General features: G+C 43.3%; 1 protein-coding gene across 4 annotated transcripts in view; it reads left to right on the top strand.

Moving 5' to 3' along the window:
- Positions 1-6587: 6587 nt before the first annotated feature.
- Positions 6588-21128, top strand: part of ATGRIP (Golgi-localized GRIP domain-containing protein) — a 172719-nt gene continuing 158178 nt past the window's right edge. For 3 of the 4 annotated variants that reach the window (XM_086504852.1, XM_086504854.1, XM_086504853.1), the window contains exon 1: positions 6590-6764. The gene's annotated coding sequence lies outside the window, so the exon portion shown is untranslated. Of the gene's footprint in view, positions 6765-21128 lie in introns of all 4 variants that reach the window. The other variant, XR_015187007.1, reaches the window with a different exon arrangement.

The raw sequence follows: 21128 nt of genomic DNA on the forward strand, positions 1-21128 counted from the left end.
AGGGCGTCTGTACAGATATGGCTATGAGCCGTTTTGGAGCGAGTTTTTCTTTCGACATCTCCAGCCACCTGGTTACAGCAAGATGACCAGGTTAGACCATATTCAGTTTTGTTTATTTTTCCATGTTTATACATTTCAGTTGGAAAATATTGTCGGTTGTGTAAAGCAAGTGCTTTGACAATTGTACATAAAGCAAGGCTTCTCCCTGGTGCCAAGGTGCTTGGAATCACGAGCAAGGGCACATAAGCTTGAAAAAATTGGCAAAATAGGGGATCTCAGCTCTTAGACTCCCTACCAGTCTAAATTGTACAAGGTACTTACGGATGTGGTTCTCACAATGGAAGCCTTCACTCTCTGCAAGGGCTTACCATTCTTTATGCAAGGCATGCTAGTGACGTGAATTCAATGTTGCCGCTTCATGCATTACGCTTCCGCTAACACACTCGCAACTCTGTCAAGGCCAGAGTACGGATGGATGGTTGGTTGTTATCAACACTCAACAATACTAAAAAGAACCTAAAATTTCGCCTAGATTCAACGGCAACGTGCCCCTTTCAAGTCATCCTCATACAGTCACGACCCTACACGGTAGATGGTCAAGATTTAACTTGTGTTTTTTGTTGCCTCTCTCGATGAGAGCGTTATACACACAGATTGTGGAATGCTTATAGGATAAGCTGAAAGTCAGGCATAAGATGCGTCAGGGCACACAGCTTGGGTACACACTCTACAACCTTAAGGAAAGTTACTCAGCCCAGCATGCTCTTCTTCTCTCTCTCTCTCTCTCTCTCTCTCTCTCTCTCTCTCTCTCTTTAAGGGAATAATATAACAAGCTTTTGATACATATTCTGCTCGTGAGTCAGCTTGAGCCAAGGTGCTCTAACTCACAGCTACTAGCACATGCTTAAGATGCTACTCAAATTAGTCTTCATCGGTTCGTCGATTGAACACTATTTTGCATAAGGGCTATGAGCCAAACAGGCTAGCGCCGATGTCCGAACAAGGGTAAGACCCAACTACTGGCATTCTTTGGGTGATTGTTTTCAAGATATACCCACGGAAGTATACATCGACGTTAATGGACAAGCAAGAGTCTTGTCATTACGGATGTTTAGGGTGTCATTTTTGCACTACTTGTTTTCAGCGCGACACTCAAGTTGAGTTTTTGATAATCTTCAACTCACAACAGCTGATCTCTACAAGAAAGTCTAGATGTAGCAATCAGTTGCGACAGCATGGCTGTCCATAAGAGCTCGGCAGTTCACTTGTGTGGATCTCCTGCTCTCTCTATAGCACTACAGAGTGTCTATGGACATACTGTTTTGGGGGTAAGACCCGGCGGGTGATTGCTACATCACCCCATAGGCATTAAGGATCACAGTTTGATCTGCATTGAGGATCACCGTTGATCTCTCCCAGTTATACTTTCAAGGAAAGAATTTTGCAATCTACCACGCGGTAGCAGACGAACACACTTTTCAAGTTGATTCCAATCAACCTGTACACGGTTGACAATGTTGGTTACCGTTATCTGCTAGTTGAGCAATTTCTACAAAGAGTCTTATCAAGGGGTTTGACTACGTAGATTCTAATCCAAGAGCTTGGATTGCAAAGGCAACACCTAGGCTTCCCAGTGCAAATGCTGTTTGTTTTTTCAGGTAGGGGACGTGCTCCTCTCCATTTGAATACGGGTTAGTGAACATTACGTTCAAATCTCCAGGTATGCATCTATTGATTTGGTGTTATTCCATTTTTATTATGCTTTGCTTGGTTTTTCAAGACGTATAAGTATGCTTGAATGTTACAGAGTCATGCCAAGGGAATGTCGGCACAAAGTATTTTTGGCCAAGTATCCAATCTATCTTTCTGCCTTATGCTGGCACGAACCTACTTGTAGGGTTCAATTTGGCACATGTTGTCACATGGGATACAACATGGTCTAGGAACTCAAGGAGTTCGGTTTAGCCAATGTGGAGCAATGAATGAGGGTCCCTCTCACTCTTGTCGTAAAGTGTTTAGAGCTACCTCCACACACAAGTACATCTTGTACTTGTAGGATGTTCTTTTTCAGACATCCTTAGTTGAGACATATTCCACATGTGGCAAATATGAGTCTCTGGGACTGACACTGGGGCCCCCTATTTCAAATATGTGTTACGACAAAGTCCCTAAGTGCTGGTCACATCTGTTTTCTAGACCATTTTTAGCACGACATATCAGAAGCAATTTCGTGGCCAGAAATTGTCGGATACTTAGAATGACTTGTTAAGGTACAAGTATTGCTAAACAACATTATAGATGGTTGTTTATACATATAGTAAATGAAAAAGTTTCATTGTTTGTATCTAAAAGTGATCACTATTTCACCTTCTATTATGGTTCAGACGTTTAAGCAAAGCTTGAAAAAGATTGCAAATGAAAGTATTTAGTTTCTTTTCAGAACTATTTACATTCCTGTTAATGTGTGCTAGGCGCATCACATTTGCCATAAGTATTGGCAAGAATTACCATGGAAATACAAGTTTGGATCTGTTTTTTGCTAAATGCATGCACACTAGGTGTTATGGCCCTTTATGCTCTGAAACTCTCCATCAGCCGCTCTTGCACTATCTCTATGAGATTACCTTTAAGTCTACTAATCACCAATAGAGGTCATGGCTCGGTTTGGGTGTTTGTGGATTTTTTAAGTTAACCACGATGGTTATTCCACACATTGTTGATTCCTCAACAATGTTATACGCTATTGTGATTTCCCGTTTACCTGCCATCTGGGAAGACTGTCTGTAAACCGTGGGGGAAACACACCTCAGTATTGTCAGTATCCAAGGGGATTGACAGATTACAAAGTGTAATCTTGGGCTAAAGGATATGCAAAGTACGTACATTAGCTTCATAAGCATTTATTGCTCTTTTTGGAGTTTACTTACTATCAGTTAACACATGTTGCGACTAGGTAGTCTCTTCATGTATAACTCAGGTTCTCAACCTTGAACACTCGTTAGGGTGGGGTTGTTTACTGATGATGAAGAAGAGGGCCAAGTCAAGGACTTAAAATTGGCTGATGAGTTATGTCAGCAAGTTACTTTCATGGGAAGTGACAAGAGGTACTCTTTTTGGTACACCTATGTTGTGATAAACTCGTTTACCATGCTCATGAGAGTTCTAAATGGAGTCTACACACTATGTTTGGATAGGAACCGGTACCATCAGATGGTTACAAATGGACAACAATGTAGAAAATCAAGATGTTACTCTTGGTTTCATTGAACCTCCTACTGAACCGGGTTCCGCTCAAATGAACCATTGGATCCATGTGGGATGTTACGGTAGAAAACATTAGTGTTCTTATGAAGATACCATCACTTGTGTTTTCGCGGACGAAAATGCTTCTCCAAGGGGGGAGTAATGTCAGGACAAGGGTAGGAAAAGTCCGGGCCAAGGGCCAGGATGGACATGCAGTCAAGGGGGTCCCTATATTTAGAAGACCAAGGGCCTATATAGGGCATGGCTGGGTGGTGATGAGCATGTTCAGTTCCCTTGCCCTTTCATTGGCTGGAACCTCAAAGCCAAGGTACTTGGAGCTCTCAACAACTTCAAGTGTCTCATTATTGTACACAATGCATGGCTTCTCCTTATGGTTGGTTTTCATAAGCGTAACCTTTGTTTTGGATTCATTCACAATCAGCCCACTATGCAAGAAAAAAATCTCAAGGACAACCGTCCTTTTGTGCGTCTTCTAAAGTGTGTGTTAGAAGCACTACATCATCCGCATACAACCAAAGCATGATTACCGCATTGCAAATAGTGACCCCTTCAATGCCTTCTTCTTGCATAAAGTCAAGTACCATTTGTTCCAATTGATCGATGCATATACCAAAGAGAGTTGGTGACAACGGACATCCTTGTTTAACCCCCATAGTGCTTTGCAAAAATTCTAAAATTCCTCTTCCCATGCGCAATTGACACACCACCTTCTCATAGATTCGAGAAACCGCAAGCATTAATTCACTTGGCACTTGGAGTTCGTCCATCCTTCTCCACAAATTGTTACATGGAATCATATCAAAGGCTTTCTTAAAGTCCACAAAACAACAATACAATCTCTTGCCTTTCAACCGACTTTCCTTCATGAGAACACGAAGAATGACAATATGATTGAGAGAGAGAGAGAGAGAGAGAGAGAGAGAGAGAGAGAGAGAGAGAGAGAGAGAGAGAGAGAGAGAGAGATCAACTTTGTAATGCCCACGTCTCACTAAGGTGGCTCCGTCTCAAGATGAGTTTGTCATTCCCAAGTCTTTTTGAGATAGCTCTACTTCAAGGCTCGTCCTAGGTCTTACTAAGGTGGTTCCATCTCTCTCTCTCTCTCTCTCTCTCTCTCTCTCTCTCTCAGGTTCATACTCTCTCCTTATTCAAAACTAGTATGTGACCCGCCCATTGCTGCAACTAATTAGAAGCAAAGATTAGAATGAAGTATCTGACTATAATCAGGAGAAGTAAATGTGGTGGACATCTTATTTGCAAAAATAGTTTGTGTTCTATCAAAGCGACAAACGGCCGGCCAAATGAGACATCTTGGACTCGGAACTTGATGACATCAATTTTATCCATTGGTATGTTGAGCTTAGAAAATGCTTCCATTGTGGGCAAAGTCCAGTTCTACTTCAAGAGTGTTTGTGTATTGTATACTTGTGTCTTGTGTGGTGTCCGAAACACCGACAACTAGACCTAGGCATTTATAATTGAATCTTGAAAAGTAGATGGTAATGGGAGCAAATGTTCAATAAAATGGGGAGGCACTAAATAGCAACGAGCTTCTATCTATACTAGAAGAGATGTGGCCATTGATCCATACACAGAGGTGATAGTGCAACTTGTCTACTACGAACATGTTTTGTGTTCTTGACTAACATTCAAATAGTGCCCTTTTTACCAGGTTTAAACACTTGATGAGAGAAGCCACTTCTACAAGGATTGAAGTTGGCACTTAGTCTCAATTGCTACGTCTAAAGAACAGTTGTGGGTATAAGTTTTTCCATGCCATGCTATTTCTAGGACAATCCACAGATCCAACTAAAAGATGTCACGTATTCAAAATGTCAATCAACGGGCCCGGGTCTGGTGTCGAGCTAGTAAATAGAATGCGACAAGACGAGAATGGAGACTTGCGAAGGAGCTGGGTTTGCTTTCATCACATGCAAAGAGTGGTGGGGTGGACAACAATGGCAACCCATGTCTACAATCCTGCATAAGTCCTATGCTAACAGCTTATGAATCACTCTTCATTTGTTTGAGGCATTGATTAATCATTTCTCTATGCAGAATTCAAGAGATGCAAATAATTTCTCTCTGTGAAATGAAAGAAGAAGACACGCAGACACAAATCATGTTATGGGAAATGACGAATGCAGTGTTGTTGGATAACGGACATCATCCAATATGTGCATGAGCATATTGGGAGTAGAGCATGCACATTTTCACATGACACAATATGTGCATGAGAAATTCTAAGACAAGTCTTGTGAGAAGTTTGAAGCTTTCTGCAAAGCTTTGGGCTTACTCCCCTTTGTGGACTGATCGTGTCCTCAGGGCATGGCACTTTTCTTTACCCTATGTGCCAGCTCTCGTTCACCGCATCACTCCAGGGGGGATTTGTTAACATATATATGTGGTAGTGATATGTGTGACCCTCGTGTGATCACACTTAGGACCGTCGGGGCATTTTTTCCCTCACTAGGAGGTTTTTCCCCCTGTGCATTGTATATACGCCCATCACTCTAGGGCTAACTTATCTTTCCATTGCACACTAAGTGATACACTCTCTATTGTGTGCCTTGAGCTTCCTTCGTCTTCTCCAAGCTGTGTGTGTTTTCCTGCAACCCTAATTCCAACAACTTTGTTTTCCAAAATTATAGCTTACTACCTCCCGCTCATGGTGTTAACGCAGGATTAGAAGCACTTCTACAATCTTGAAAAGCTTTTCAAATTTTCTACACTTATTTTTCTTCCTCCCCCCTTCTTGCCACATGATGTTGGACCTTTTAATAATGTTTGCTATGTGACTACCTAATACCTATTATCTTTCTGTTTAGTACTCAATCATGTCTTTCTTAAGTTCATACTTTTATAAATGTGATAGTGTTTGTTTCATTCTCGAACATGTGTTTTTTTTTTGTGAATTCGCTTATTATTGGCTTTCTGAAACAAGCCTTAGAGAAGAAGAGAGTTAGGCGTACATTTGATATCCTATTATTTTCTATAGTAATTGGAGTTCTTTTTAGTTTTTAGTTTGCCAAAATAAGGGCTTACTAAAAACGTTTTTCGTAAGCGAACAAAATAATGGCATTATTAAACTCTTCTATTTTTAAAGTAAAAATTTGAAGCATTTGCCGGTATTTACGTTGAAACGCTATATATAAAATTCTTCCGGTTTTTGTCAAAGGCAAGCTCAGAATCTAGTCTCGAACGTCTGGGAATACTGGTCAAAAGGTCCCTTCATTTCATAGCCTTACATTCCTTTACTTCCTTTCCATTTTATTTATTTTTTTAGAATGCCAACGTGACCTGTTACCAAGTTACCATTAACCATTAATTTGTCTCTAGTACCGACAGAGCATGGTGTTGTGTAAAAGTGCGAATAGCCAGCCCAACAAACGCTTGCATCAGGCTTCACCGACGTGCTTCTTCTGACGGGCAATTGCGGGTCTTGCCTCTAAGGCGTCCTACGTAGCTCCCCATTTGTAGATCCTGTTCTGTTGTGGCCGCAAGTAAGTCCTTCGTGGGTGGAGAGAGAGAGAGAGAGAGAGATCTATGATCTATTTAAGTTTGCGTTTTGCAAATGTAAGCTCCTGCTGTTCCTTGCACTGCTGGTTTATATGAACTTCTTTGCCAGATTACTGCATGTTTTTGCGAATGCCAATGCATCAAATACATAAAATAAGATTCTTGCTTTGGGATTTTATTTCTTAGATCCTAGTGCACCCCCGCAACCACTTTCGCTCCTGAGAAATAATCTCATTGCCTTGTTCTGAGCCAGCACTCTAGTTTTTCATTAAGATATATGTCTTGCCTGGCTGTTCGGACTCCAGCATCTCAGAATCATATGTTTTCATGATCGACATGCTGTGACTACCGGAGAATGATTTGTGTTCTTTTTGAGGCAGAGAGATGTGATGGATATCCTTCTGTTGCGGATTTCCAGTTATTTACAGATTAATGCAAGTTCACATTTTGTTTGCAACAATGTACAAAGTGAAAGAAATCACCGTGAATTAGGCATCGATCGCCTCTACGCATCGACATGACTTTAGAGACTGGGATGCATAGCCACAAAAATATGCTTTTCAGTAACACGATACACTCTTCGACAGGAAAGGCGCCATTTGAGATTGTTGAAGGTGCTACGAAGGTTCCACCCTTCCTAAGCACGAAAGATAAGATTTTTGAAGCGGATGAGTATACGTGCGACTTAGACACGGCTTTTGCCAAGGTCTGCGAGGCTTTGCAGAAATCTCAAGAACGACAGAAAAAGGCAGCGGATCGCCATTGTCGCGATTTGAAATTGAAGGAGGATGATTGGGTGCTCTTATGTTTTGAGAAGAGAAAGGAGAGGCTTTGTCCAAAGCTTAGTATGCGATACTACGGACCTTTTCAGATCTCTAAAAGATTAATGATGTCTCCTTCCTAGTGAAACTGCCTGACACTTGGAGGATTCACAATGCATTCCATGCGAGTCTCTTGAAACCTTTTGAAGGTGATGTGCCTGATGATGGGGAGCCTGATGAGCAACCTGAAGTGGAAGAAAACAAGGAGATCTTTGTTCCTGAACAGATTTTGGCACATAAGGATACGAAGAATAAGCGTAAAGTCCGAAGGCGGTTCTTGGTTAAGTTCAAGAACTATCCTGCATTGGATGCGAAGTGGATGGAGGAGGAGGACCTAGCAGATACTCCTTAGATTGTGAAACTTTACCTCGAAGCTTTTGGTTTAGCATAGTCTACTCCAAATGGAACCTAGAATTCAGCTTGGCCGGAGATCTGGTGCAGTGGGATGCACAAGAGGGGAGTTACTCCGCTCCTTTGTCAACAAATGCCTCAATTTTTGATATTAGTGACTGATGTCTCTTTGAGCTTTAGGGATACTGTGAGCTCACAATATTCTGCTGCATGACCTTATGAAATGGAATTCTTGAATATAAAACTGATTTGTTCTTGACTTGTTTTTAAGTGCAGGAACTGATAGACGAAATGACTGCAGCATTTTGGTCTAATTGATCTCGAATAGACATGGTTGCAATAGGGGTTAGTCAATCGGGCAACGATGAGGTCTCGACTGGATCTAGATGCGATTGCTAGCTACATTGCCGATACATCACGGTCTAAGATCCGAATGAATGTTGAATGTCATGTGATGTCCTTGATGTCGTGTGATGTGACTGTCGATTGGTACATGTGCTAGATGTGTGTTCCTAGTGCGTGGGTACTAACAGTCAGTGTCTGCTAAGAGGGTTTATGGCCTTTGTCTGTTTTGCAGGCGTAATTGAGGGCGATTACAATGCTTTCAAGAGGGGGGTATGTCACAGTGATGACGTGGCTGTCTGAAACCCTAATTGCTGAAACCCAAATTCTGATGCCAGAAACCCTAATTGCTGAAACTGCTGACGTGGCTGCTGTCCGGAAAATGCGGCGTAACCTGCGGAAATATGCCACGTGGTAAGGCTGTACGGACATCCGCTTTCTGCGGCACTTTTTGCGGACAATTTACGGCGGATTCAGGCTACGCAAATGTTGCTTTATTTTTATGTAAGCTAGTGACATAGAGAAAGAAACTCTTTTGCTTTTTATTTTTCAAAGCTTTTTTAACTTCAAGCTTTTGGAACAGCTTTTGGGCTCTGCTTTTGGTATCCCTTGTATCTTTAAATACGTGGGTAGGCCACTCACAACTCGGAGCATCTGGACGTAGAGTTTGAGTGTGAGCGCTTGCCCGCACTCTTGTACTTTGAACTCAGATTAATACAAAAAGAAATACTGAAAGGGGCGCCAGTCTTTGGGGCCAATATCTCTAGGCACGGAACTCCGTCGTGCCAGTGTTGAATCAATTGTGGACTGTTTTGAAGTTATTTGGTGTTGTCGTGGTAGATTCTTGACTTGGAGTGTCCAAGTCCGTTACACTAGTCCCGAAGCCCTTTAGGGAGCCCACAACAATACTTCTCTATCTGCTCTTTCAATGGCACATATTTGTAGGAGGTTACTGAGAGTAACGCTTCACAAAACCTCTGATTGTACTCTAGCAAGCTCTTACAAGTAGCCGAAGTAAGCTGGTGCCAATCTGTCATGACGTTGTCATGCACTTTTTGGATGAGCATAAAGCCAATAGATCATGCCAAAAAGCTTGCTATTTAGCCTCATGTATATATGTGTGCATAGTGCATTGAGTTGTGGGAGTGAGCATGTAAAAATTAATGTACAAAGGTTTGATTTTGCCGGGCTTGTTTACTGGAGCTTTGGGTTGGTTGAGTCTCCAAAAGATGGTTGTCAATAAGTATTTTCAGTCGTGCTTTATAGCTTGTGAATCAGACTTGTGCATCATGAGATATGTGTGTCCGAAGTGGGCGGTCTCAATGTAACAAACTTGGACACTCCAAGTCAAGAATCTACCGCGATAGCACCAAGTAACCACTTCAAAACAGCTAACAGTTCACAATTTATTTGACACTGGCCCGACGGAGTTCCGTGCCTAGAGATATTGGCTCCATAGACTGGCGCCCCTTTCGGTATTTCTTTTTATATTAATCTGAGTTCAAAGTACAAGAGTGCAGGTAGGTGTTCACACTCAAGACTCTGCGTCCAGATGATCTGAGTTGTGAGTGGCCTACCCACTTATTTAAAGAGTACAAGGGATGTCAAAAGCAGAGCCCCAAAAAGCTTCAAAGCTGAAAATCAAAAGCTTTTAAAATAAAGCAAAAGCCTTCTGCTTTTCACCATCTCTCTCTTTCTTTCTTGAGAGGGAATAAAGCAAATAAAAGCTCTCTCTCTTTCTTCAATTGCGTAGCATAAAAAGCATCGCCCAAAAACTGCCGCAAAAAGCAAGTTGCCGCTGTTGTTGCCACGTTAGCACTGCCACGTCAGCATTTTTTTTGCAGTCTTTTTAGGGTTAGGGTTTTTGGCAGAATTAGGGTTTCGGGCAGTCACGTCATCACTTTGTGACATACCCCTCTCTTGAAAGCATTGTAATCGTCCTCGATTACGCGTGCAAAACAGACAAGGCCATAAACCGTCTTAGTAGACACTGACTGTTCGTACCTACGTACTAGAACACACATCTAGCACATGTACCAATCGACAATCACATCACACGACATCACATGACATTCAACATTCATTCGGATCTTAGACCATGATTTATCGGCAATGTAGCTAGCAATCGCATCTAGATCCAGTCCGGACCTCATCGATGTCCGATTGACTAACCCTTATTGCAACCATGTCTATTAGAGATCAATTAGACCAAAATGCTGCAGTCATTTCGTCTATCAGTTCCTGCACTTAAAAACAAGTCAAGAATAAATCAGTTTTATATGCTTCCATTTCATAAAGTCATCCAGCAGAATATTGTCAGCTCTTAGTATCTCGGAAGCTCAAAGAGACATCAGTGACTCTAGTATCAAAATCGAGGCATCTGTTGACAAAGGAGCGGAGTAACTCCCCTCTTGTGCATCCCACTGCACCAGATCTTCGGCAAAGCTGAATTCTGGGTTCCATTTGGAGTAGACTATGCTAAACCAAAAGCTTCGAGGTAAAGTTTCACAATCTGAGGAGTATCTGCTAGGTCCTTCTCTATCCACTTTGCATTCAACGCAGGATAGTTCTTGAATTTAACCAAGAACCGCCTTCGGATTGTACCTTTATTCTTTCTTTCTGTGCCAATTTCTGTTCTGGAACGAGTATCTGCTCGTTTTCGTCCATTTCGGGTTGTTTGTCACAAAGTGATGACGTGGCGGACAGTAGAAACCCTAATTTCTGGCTGAAACCCTAAAATTCTTGCAAACTCTAAAATCTGCCAGAAACCCTAATTTGCAGCAAACCCTAATTCTGCTGGGGGTGCCACGTGGCAGCAGCAGTACAGATTTACGTAAATTGCGGCGGGTTTGGCGCTGGCAGCTTTCTTGCTTTTTCTACGCAAATAAGCAAGAGAAAGAGAGAGGAAAAAGTAATTTGCTTTTATTTTGAAACGCAAAAGAGTTTGTGAGAGAAACAAACTGCTTTTGATTTTGAAGCTTTTGGGGCTTTGCTTTTGGGCATCCCTTGTATCTTTAAATATGTGGAGAGGGCTTCACTTCTCAGAGCATCTGGACGCAGAGTCTGAGAGTGAAACCCTAGCCACACTCTTGTACTTTGATATGATTAATATAAAAAGAAATACCGAAAGGGGCGCAAGTCTTTGGGGCCAATATCTCTAGGCACGGAACTCCGCCGGGCCAGTGCAAATCTATTGTGATCTGTGAATTGTTTTGAAGTGGTTATTTGGTGCTGTCGTGGTTGATTCTTGACTTGGAGTATCCAAGTCTGTTACAGTGGTATCAGAGCATGGCTGATTTCTCTTCTACGGGAAATCCGATCCCCGATTTTTTTTTTTTCGCGGCACCTATGGCTTCAGGCAATGATCAGTCGACTCTCTCTGCATCTGGAGATGCGGACAGGGATCACAACGAAGATTCCGGCACGGAGTATGGCCCGCCTAGGCCTACTCTAGCGGAGCAGTAAGAGATGGAGCGTCGAAAATTGATTGATGATGCAACAAAGATGATGCTCAATTTTGCCAAGGACCCGAAGATGGCAAAATATATGAACCAAACCTCTTTGGAAGAGGTACAGACAGAGTGGCAGAGAACCACAACACCACTCCCGAAACCCGCTCTCAAGAAATCTTCTATCTCCAAGAAATATACGGAGAAGGAACTGGAGAACGTGGTTGATGCACGGATTGCTTAGCTTTTCGACGTGCAAAAGAAGGACATAAAGGACGGCAAAAAGCAAAGAAAGGCACTAACTTCCCGGGATATTTGGGTCGTCGGTCGACATTCGACAAGGCAAAGAAACTGAAGAAGCGCGTCAAGTTTGAAGGCCTGCCCAGTTCTTCTTCTTCTTCTTCTTCTTCTGACAGTTCTTCTAGCTCTTCAGACTCGAGCGAAGAAGACAGGAAAAGCAAAAAGCGAAGCAAGACACAACGCTTCGGCAAGGGCAAGAAAAAGGCAAGGAAGTCTAAGTCTCGCCCAGTGAGTGACACTTCTACAGAGGACTCGTCTATGGACAATTAAGACTCTGACAATGGGAACTTTTATGCGAACAAGAAGAATCTTTACAAAGCCAACAGTATGACTTTCTCGATGATAAAAGCAAGAAAGTCCGAGAGTTTAAGGAAGGTGGCCAAGCACTTAAGTTTGATACTTTTTGGGGATACTCCGATGCTTCGAAGGCTGTCTTTTATACAGCAGTTTGACATCGCTTTCGCGGGAGGACGCTATTCAGAGCACTCCAAGATTCGGAGAGCTGCCTCTTATTTTAAGGGGAATGCTCACACTTGGTGGTCCACGCTTCTATTAAGCAAGACTGTGCCAGTTACATGGCTGAAATTCAAGAGGCTTTTTATTTCTTCTTGGTTAACTCAAGAGTTTGAGCGAGATATACGAGCTGCTTGGAACCATCTCCGGATGACCAAGAGCGATACAGTGAATTCTTACTGTGAAAGATTTTGGAACTCTTTTCTACCTACCTCTTCATTCAAGAAGATCTCGTTCAGAGAACAGATTGAGCGGTTTACATTGGGTCTACCTACAGAGATCCGAGACCACTGCTTGGAACAGAAGTCAGCTTCTATTCAGGAGTTGATGAGTCATGCGAAGCGGGGCTTTGCAATTCACTCTGGCAGTCTGACCTACCCCACAGATGAGGTCACGACACAACGAACCGGGTAGACTTCTGGGAATGAAAGTAGAAAAAGAAAGAGCAACCCAGAGAAAAAGGATGCACGACCCAAACTTACTCCTCGGGAGCGGACTCGCTACATCAGGGAGGGGAAGTGCTTTGGATGCGGGGAAACTGGACATATCTCCGCGAAGTGCCCTAAAAAGGCACAGAAAGAACAAAATGACAAGCACGACGAAAGGCCTGAGAGTTCGAGAGTAGCTGAGGACCGTGTATGAAAAGGCAAGATGAAAACAGGACTGGTTCCAGATTGTGTGGGTACTGATCCCGACACCATGGATGAGAGTACAAAACTTTGCCGAGCTTGGGGCAAAGTGAAAGATCAAGAGGCCCTGATCTTCTTTGATGGAGGAGCGAAGGCCAACTTCATTTCACAGGAATTGGCGGCGCGGCTCGAGAGTACTCCCGATCGGATGGGACCACTTGTAGAGGCAGTTCTAGCGGCACCCGGCAGGGACGTAGCCATTACACCTGTCATTGGCAAACTTCGGTTGCATTGTCAGGGGTATTTGGGGCATGAGGACTTCTTCATAATGCCTTTGGAGGGTTGTGATGTTCTCTTAGGGATTCCCTGGTACCACAAGAACAACGCCGTGGTCGATTATCGGGCGAGAAAAGCGACTTTGACTACAGAAAAGGGCAGAACAATTGTACTTGATATTAAACTGAAGGGCGAGTCTGTCCCTATTGTATCGGCTTTGACCATTTCAAAATTAATGAAATCCAGTCTGTTTGTTTACTCGATCTTTATGAAAGAGTTGAGTGATGATGATGGGACAAATATGTCTAAACTTGATAAAGAACGCCAAGATTTTCTACACTCTCACGCCGATTGCTTCTCAGAAGGTCTGCCAGGAGAGTTACCACCTGCTCGTCCTGAAGATCATACCATTGATATGATACCTGGTAGTACACCACCGAACCGGCCACCCTACCGTGTGAGCCGAGCACAGAATGAAGAGATTATGAACCAAGTGAAAGACCTCTTGGAAAAGGGTCTTGTCCGGCCTAGTACTTCACCGTATTGCTCTCCAGTGTTGTTGGTTTTGAAGAAAGACGGATCTTGGAGAATGTGTATCGATTATAGAGCTCTCAACAAAATCACCATCAAGAACAGATTTCTGATTCCTAGGATCGATGATATACTCGATAGGTTACAGGGATCCTCGTGCTTTAGCAGGATTGACTTGAAGAGTGGATATCATCAGATCAGGATAGTGCCGGGAGACGTCTACAAGACAGCTTTTCGGACGACTTTTGGGTTATTTGGGTTTTTGGTGATGCCTTTTGGCTTAACCAATGCTCCTGCGACATTTAACCGGATGATGGATCGGATTTTTCAAGAGTACAGGCTATTTGTTGGCACTTTCTTTGACGACATCATTGTTTTCTCCAAGAATGAGGCAGAACACAGAGATCATCTGCTTCAGGTCTTTCAGGCATTACGAGATCACAAGTCAGTGATTAATGCAAAGAAAAGTGAATTTTTCCTACCAGAGATACACTTTTTGGGACACATTATGTCAGTAGCAGGAGTGTAAATGGATCCGGCCAAGATAGAGACTATCCGTGATTGGCCCGACTTGAAGAATGTCCATGAAGTTAGAAGCTTCTTGGGACTATGCTCGTATTACAGGCGGTTCATACGAAAGTTTGCAGAGGTTGCTTCCCCTTTGCATATCTTGACACAGAAAGGAGTACCTTTTTCGTGGGGACCCACAGAGGTGACTGCCTTTCAGACACTGAAAGAGAAATTGACTATGGGACCTATTTTGACTTTGCCGGACTTGCAGAAGTCATTCGAAGTATATTGTGATTCTTGTGGTCGTAGTCTGGGTGCGGTCTTGATGCAAGAAGGCCATGTCATAGCTTACGAGAGCCGTTTGTTCTCTAGGCCGGAGATGACAACACAGATTTATGAGAAAGAGCTTTTGGCGGTTATCCATGCTCTTACTCAGTGGTGGCATTACCTACTCGGAGCGGATTTCACTGTCTTTACAGACCATCAGAGTTTGCGCTACTTCTTGTCACAGAAGCAGCTTTCGGAAAAGCAGATGCGGTGGGCGAACATCTTGTCACAGTTCCACTTCCAGATTGTCCATGTGCAGGGACAGAAGAATGTGGTGGTAGATGCTTTGTCTCGGAAACCGTTGGTTCTGGCTATTTCCGCGATACATCATAGGAGCTTCGAGGATATGGTCGATCAGTATGCCACAGATACAGATTTTGCAGATATTTTCACACGGCTACGGGATGGGGAGACAGTAGCTGGATACTCCCTTCGGGAAGGCTACTTGATGAAAAAGACTATGTTGTGCGTTACATAGCTGTTGAGGGAGAAGGTTATGACTGAATGCCACTGTCCACCTTTTACGGGTCACCGCGGCATTGCTACCACCATGAAAGGGGTAGAGAGATATTTCTTTTGGCCGAGACTCAAGAAAGATGTGGAAGAGTTTGTGTGCAGTTGCTTGGTATGCCAGAAGGTCAAGTTTGACAGGCATAAAGCACAGGGATTGTTACAGCCTTTACCCATAACCATCCGCCCCTGGGAAAGTATAACGATGGATTTCATTTTTGATCTCCCGAGAACACAGAGTGGTCACGATGGTATCTGGACTGTTATTGACAGATTTAGCAAACAGGCTCATTTCATTCCAGTGAAGAAAACAGTCAAGCCGGATCACTTAGCGAGACTGTTTGTGGCCCAGATTTTCAGATTACATAGCATGCCTGAGACAATTGTCTCCGACAGAGACCCCAGATTTACGAGTTTGTTTTGGAAGGCAATTTGGGAGAACATTGGCACGCGGTTGCAGTTCTCGTCATCGTTCCACCCGCAGACTGATGGGCAATCCGAGATTGCCAATTCAGTGGTTCTAGATTTAGTGAAGTCTTATATCTCAGATTAGAAGACTCAATGGGAAAGATATTTACCTTTGGTGGAATTTGCCTACAATAACACGATACACTCGTCGACGGGGAAGACGCCATTTGAGATTGTTGAAGGTGCTGCGAAGGTTCCACCCTTCCTGAGCACGAAAGATAAGATCTTTGAAGCGGATGAATATACGCGAGATCTGGAGACGGCTTTTGCCAAGGTTCGCGAGACTTTGCAGAAGTCTCAAGAATGACAGAAAAAGGCAGCGGATCGCCATCGTTGCGACATGAATTGGAAGGAGGATGATTGGGTGCTCTTACGTTTTGAGAAGGCACGCCTACGAAAGAAAAAGGGAAAGGAGAGGCTTTTTCCAAAGCTTAGTGTGCGATACTACGGCCCTTTCCAGATTACTGAAAAGATAAATGAAGTCTCCTTCCGACTGAAATTGCCAGATACTTGGAGGATTCACAATGCATTTCATGTGAGTCTCTTGAAACCTTTTAAAGGTGATGTGCCTGATGATGGGGAGCCTAATCAGCAACCCGAAGTGGAAGAAAACGAGGAGATCCTTGTTCCTGAACGGCTTTTGGCACATAAGGATACGAAGAATAAGGGTAAAGTCCGAAGGCGGTTCTTGGTTAAGTTCAAGAATTATCCTGCACTTGATGCGAAGTGGATGGAGGAGGAGGACCTAGCAGATACTCCTCAGATTGTGAAACTTTACCTCGATGCTTTTGGTTTAGCATAGTCTACTCCAAATGGAACCCATAATTCAGCTTGGCCGGAGATCTGGTGCAGTGGGATGCACAAGAGGGGAGTCACTCCACTCCTTTGTCAACAGATGCCTTGATTTAGATACTAGAGTCACTGATGTCTCTTTGAGCTTCAGGGATACTGAGAGCTGACAGTATTCTGCTGTATGACTTTATGAAATGGAATTCCTGATAATGATACTGATTTGTTCTTGACTTCTTGTGAGTGCAGGAACTGATAGCCGAAATAACTGCAGCATTTTGGTCTGATTGATCTCGAATAGACATGGTTGCAATAGGGGTTAGTCAATCGGACATCGATGAGGTCCCGATTGGACCTAGATGTGATTGCTAGCTATATTGCCGATAAATCATGGTCTAAGATCCGAATGAATGTTGAATGTCATGTGATGTCTGGTGATGTCCTGTGATGTTGTGTGATGTGACTGTCGATTTGGTACATGTGCTAGATGTGTGTTCCTAGTACGTAGGTACTAACAGCCAGTGTCTGCTAAGACGGTTTATGGCTGTTAGTACGTAGGTACTAACAGCCAGTGTTTTCTAAGACGGTTTATGGCTTTTGTCGGTTTTGCAAGCGTAATCGTGGTCGATTACAATGCTTTCAAGAGGGGGGTATGTCACAAAGTGATGACGTGGCGGACAACAGAAACCCTAAAATTCCGCAAACCCTAAAATCTGCCAGAAACCCTAATTTGCAGCAAACCCTAATTTCAGGCTGAAACCCTAATTCAGCAAACCCTAATTCTGCTGGGGGTGCCACGTGGCAACAGCAGTACGGATTTTCGTAAATTGCGGCGGGTTTGGCGCTTGCAACTTTCTTGCTTTTTCTACGCAAATAAGCAAGAGAAAGAGAGAGGAAAAAGTAATTTGCTTTTTTTTTGAAATTCAAAAGAGTTTGTGAGAGAAACAAACTGCTTTTGATTTTGAAGCTTTTGGGGCTTTGCTTTTGGGCATCCCTTGTATCTTTAAATATGTGGAGAGGGCTTCACTTCTCAGAGCATCTGGACGCAGAGTCTGAGAGTGAAACCCTAGCCACACTCTTGTACTTTGATATGATTAATATAAAAAGAAATACCGAAAGGGGCGCCAGTCTTTGGGGCCAATATCTTTAGGCACGGAACTCCGCCGGGCCAGTGCAAATCTGTTGTGATCTGTGAATTGTTTTGAAGTGGTTATTTGGTGCTGTCGCGGTTGATTCTTGACTTGGAGTGTCCAAGTCTGTTACATTGTTTATCATCAGGCACATCGCCTTCAAAAGGCTTCAAGAGACTCACATGAAAAACATTGTGAATCCTCCAAGTATTCTGGCAGCTTCAATCCTAAGGAGATATCGTTTTATCTTTTTATGAAAAATCTGGAAAGGTCCACACTATCTCATGCTAAGCTTTCAAAGAAGCCGCTTCTTTCCCTTTTTGGTTTCTTTCTCGAGAGTGCCTTCCCTTAATGTAAGAGCACCCAATCATTCTCCTTCAATTTCAAATCGCGACAATGGCGATCTGCTACCTTTTTCTGTCTTTCCCGAAATTTCTGCAAAGCCTTCCGGACCAAGTCCTTCGTGAATTGGTCCGCTTCAAAGAAAAATCTTATCTTTCGTGCTAAGGAAGGGTGAAACCTTCGTAGCAATTTCAAGAATCTCAAATGGAACCTTCCAATCAAAGAGTTTAAACGTGTTTCTATAGGTATATTCCACCAAAGGTAAAACCCTTTCCCAAGTAGTTGTTTGATCCAACACAGAAGGCTTTAACAAATCCAGTACCATTGAATTAGCAATTCTGATTGCCCGTCAGTCTGCAGGTGGAACGAGAACTGCAACCATATGCCTATGTTCTCCCAAATAGCCGTCCGAAACAAATTCGTGAACCTGGGGTGCCTGTCGGAGACAATTGGTCATGTGCAGCGGAATGAATGTTTGCGCTTTGCTCAAGATGAGTGCTTCGAACTGTGCTCAAGGTTTCTTTTGTTCTTATGGAAGGTAGAGCCTTCCGTTCTTAATGAGAGAGTGCAATGATCATAACAAAGTGAATGGACACTGTGCATGCAAATGTATGAGACTGAGAGATAGAGAGAGAAGAGAGATACGACACCAGAGACGTAAAACCCTCCTCCGAAGGCCCCACTCTCGTCGGCGAGAGTGGTCTACTTATGATTGCACAAACTCTACAATGCTTGGACTTGCCGATGATGTCGACGACGATGAGGATGGCAGGGCCGAATTCTGCCGTTCTTTTACTGCTGTCCAAAAACGCTGTTGGCTGAATTCTGCTACTGCTGAAAACGCTAGAAAAAACACTGAATTTGCTGGTCTTTGTCGCTGAAATCTGCTGCTATGAGGGGCTGAAATGGCTATGGATAGAGGCTGAAAACTGTTGATGCTTGTTTGCTGAAATCGCCATGCAATGGAAGGGTGATCTGTGGTTCTGGAAAACGCTAGGGATGAGAAGGTATGGCGATGAGATCTTGCTGCAAAACGCTAGTGCTTGGGTATTCTTGGCGATGGGTATCTGCTGAGGAAAACGCCAAGATGATGTTGATGAAAAATGCTAGCATGGGGAGTCTTTCTGCTTGGAGGGAAAACACCACCAAGGGAGGTTCTTGCTGAGAAGTTGCCTGTTGAGCACTGGTGCTCCTGCTGCCTCTTCTGCCAATTAGTGCTAGCCTAGGTTTGCTTATATACAAACTTACTCAATTTGCCCTACCTACTTTCCAACAAAAGTCACTTAAAAATAATAAGTGAAAAATATCAAAAATAGGTAAAATAGGCTAAACGCATTGGAAAATTCCCTTGAAGGATTCTGATGGATGCTGATGGGAATGCTTATGATCATGCTGTGTGTAACCAGAGGATATGCATCTACACTGAGTGACTGGGCATGCACGGTCTACGAGTAGACTCACAAAAGTGCCAGATCACTTTTAATCTAGACTGACTGGACTGACTGAACCCTTGTCGTGCTGTAGCTTGTCCACGGACACGTAGGATTGGATGTGTCATGTGACATCCCCTCCTTTTCAAAGTGAGGTACTGGTACCGAACTGTATGGCGTCGAGGGAGATCGCCAAAAGCATCGGAATCTAGGAAGGGACTCTTCGCCGGCCCACTCTGATGTGTGGGTCGTGCGGTACTTGAACTTTATAAAGGTCTACAACGCTTGCTTCTTTGGGCCGCACCGAAAGCGACAAATTCTTCTGTGGTTCCTTCGATGCTTCAACTTCGTCTTTAGTCATGCTTCTTTCTTCTTCAAGAATCTCCATGGCTGAAAATTCCTGAAACCATTTCCAACACAAAACCATGAACATACCTATTCCATGTAAAGTGAGTGGAAAAAATCTTGTCTTCCTCAAAGACTGTGCATGCAATGTAGATGAACAAATAGACGGAGTGCCAAACCGTTCACCACACACACGCAAACAATGAGATCGAATCTTTCTCTATTGATCTAAAGCAATCAACTGTGGCAATTCACAACGGAAATGCCCATGCTTGGAGCTCATACTTTCTTGTGCTCTTTCTACAAATGTGTCATGCCAAGGAAGAGACATGGAATGTGACGTCCTTGAATGCATACTTTTCAGCTTTTCATGAAAAATCCGCATTCATCTGTGCTCATTCATGAGTGAAACGTCCTCAACGTACAATATGTCATGCCTGGGAAAAGGGATCACATAAAGACGCTGATTAAAATACAGGAAACGATCACGAATGAAACACTCATACAATGCGTGCTGACTAATCATTCGAACACAAAGTACTTCCTGTAACGGTTCTTTAGACCTAGGCTCGAGAGCCAAGATCGGTTCTTCCTGAAGGAGTGCTTTGGACCTAGGCTCTAAAGCCAAGATCGAGTCTTCGTGATTGATCATCTCTGCAATGAGGTTAGCTTCACTAGAGAAAGTATCAACTAACACATCATCCTTATTGTGAACAATCACATCTTCTTCATGCAACTCATCATGCTTGTGAGAAATCACATGTTGATCATGCAAATCATCATGCTTGTCAGTGTCATCCAAATCATCATGCTTATCATTATTATTCAAATCATCATGCTTATCATTGTCATTCAAATCATCACCATGCAAATCATGTGTGTCATGCTTTGGAGAAGAAGAGACTGAGAGAGTCTCCTTTTCCCGAATCTCTTGCGTCTGTGCTTGCACTTGAGAAAAGAGTCCCAAGAACTCTTTCATGTGTTGATCGCTCTTTTCTTTGATGGCTTTGTTCTCGCGATCAAATTTGGCTTGACTTTCTTTGTTTTCCAAGTCATACTTACGCTCTATGGCTGCCATGCTTTCTTCGTATTCACGATCTATGTCTGCCATTTCTTCTTCGTAGGCCTTTCTGTCTGCTTCTCTTTCTGCTTTTCGTGCTTCGTAGTCTAACTGTCGTTCCATAAACAATTGCTCCAACTCCTCCATAGGAGTTAGTGCAATCCTTGGCGTAGATGGGGAAGGGGGAGGGTTGGAAAAACCTCCTGGTGGGGAAAATTCTTCTTC

Source organism: Adiantum capillus-veneris, chromosome 28 (genome assembly GCF_014529385.1).
Source record: "Adiantum capillus-veneris isolate H3 chromosome 28, ASM1452938v2, whole genome shotgun sequence".
Classification (NCBI taxonomy): Eukaryota; Viridiplantae; Streptophyta; class Polypodiopsida; order Polypodiales; family Pteridaceae; genus Adiantum; species Adiantum capillus-veneris.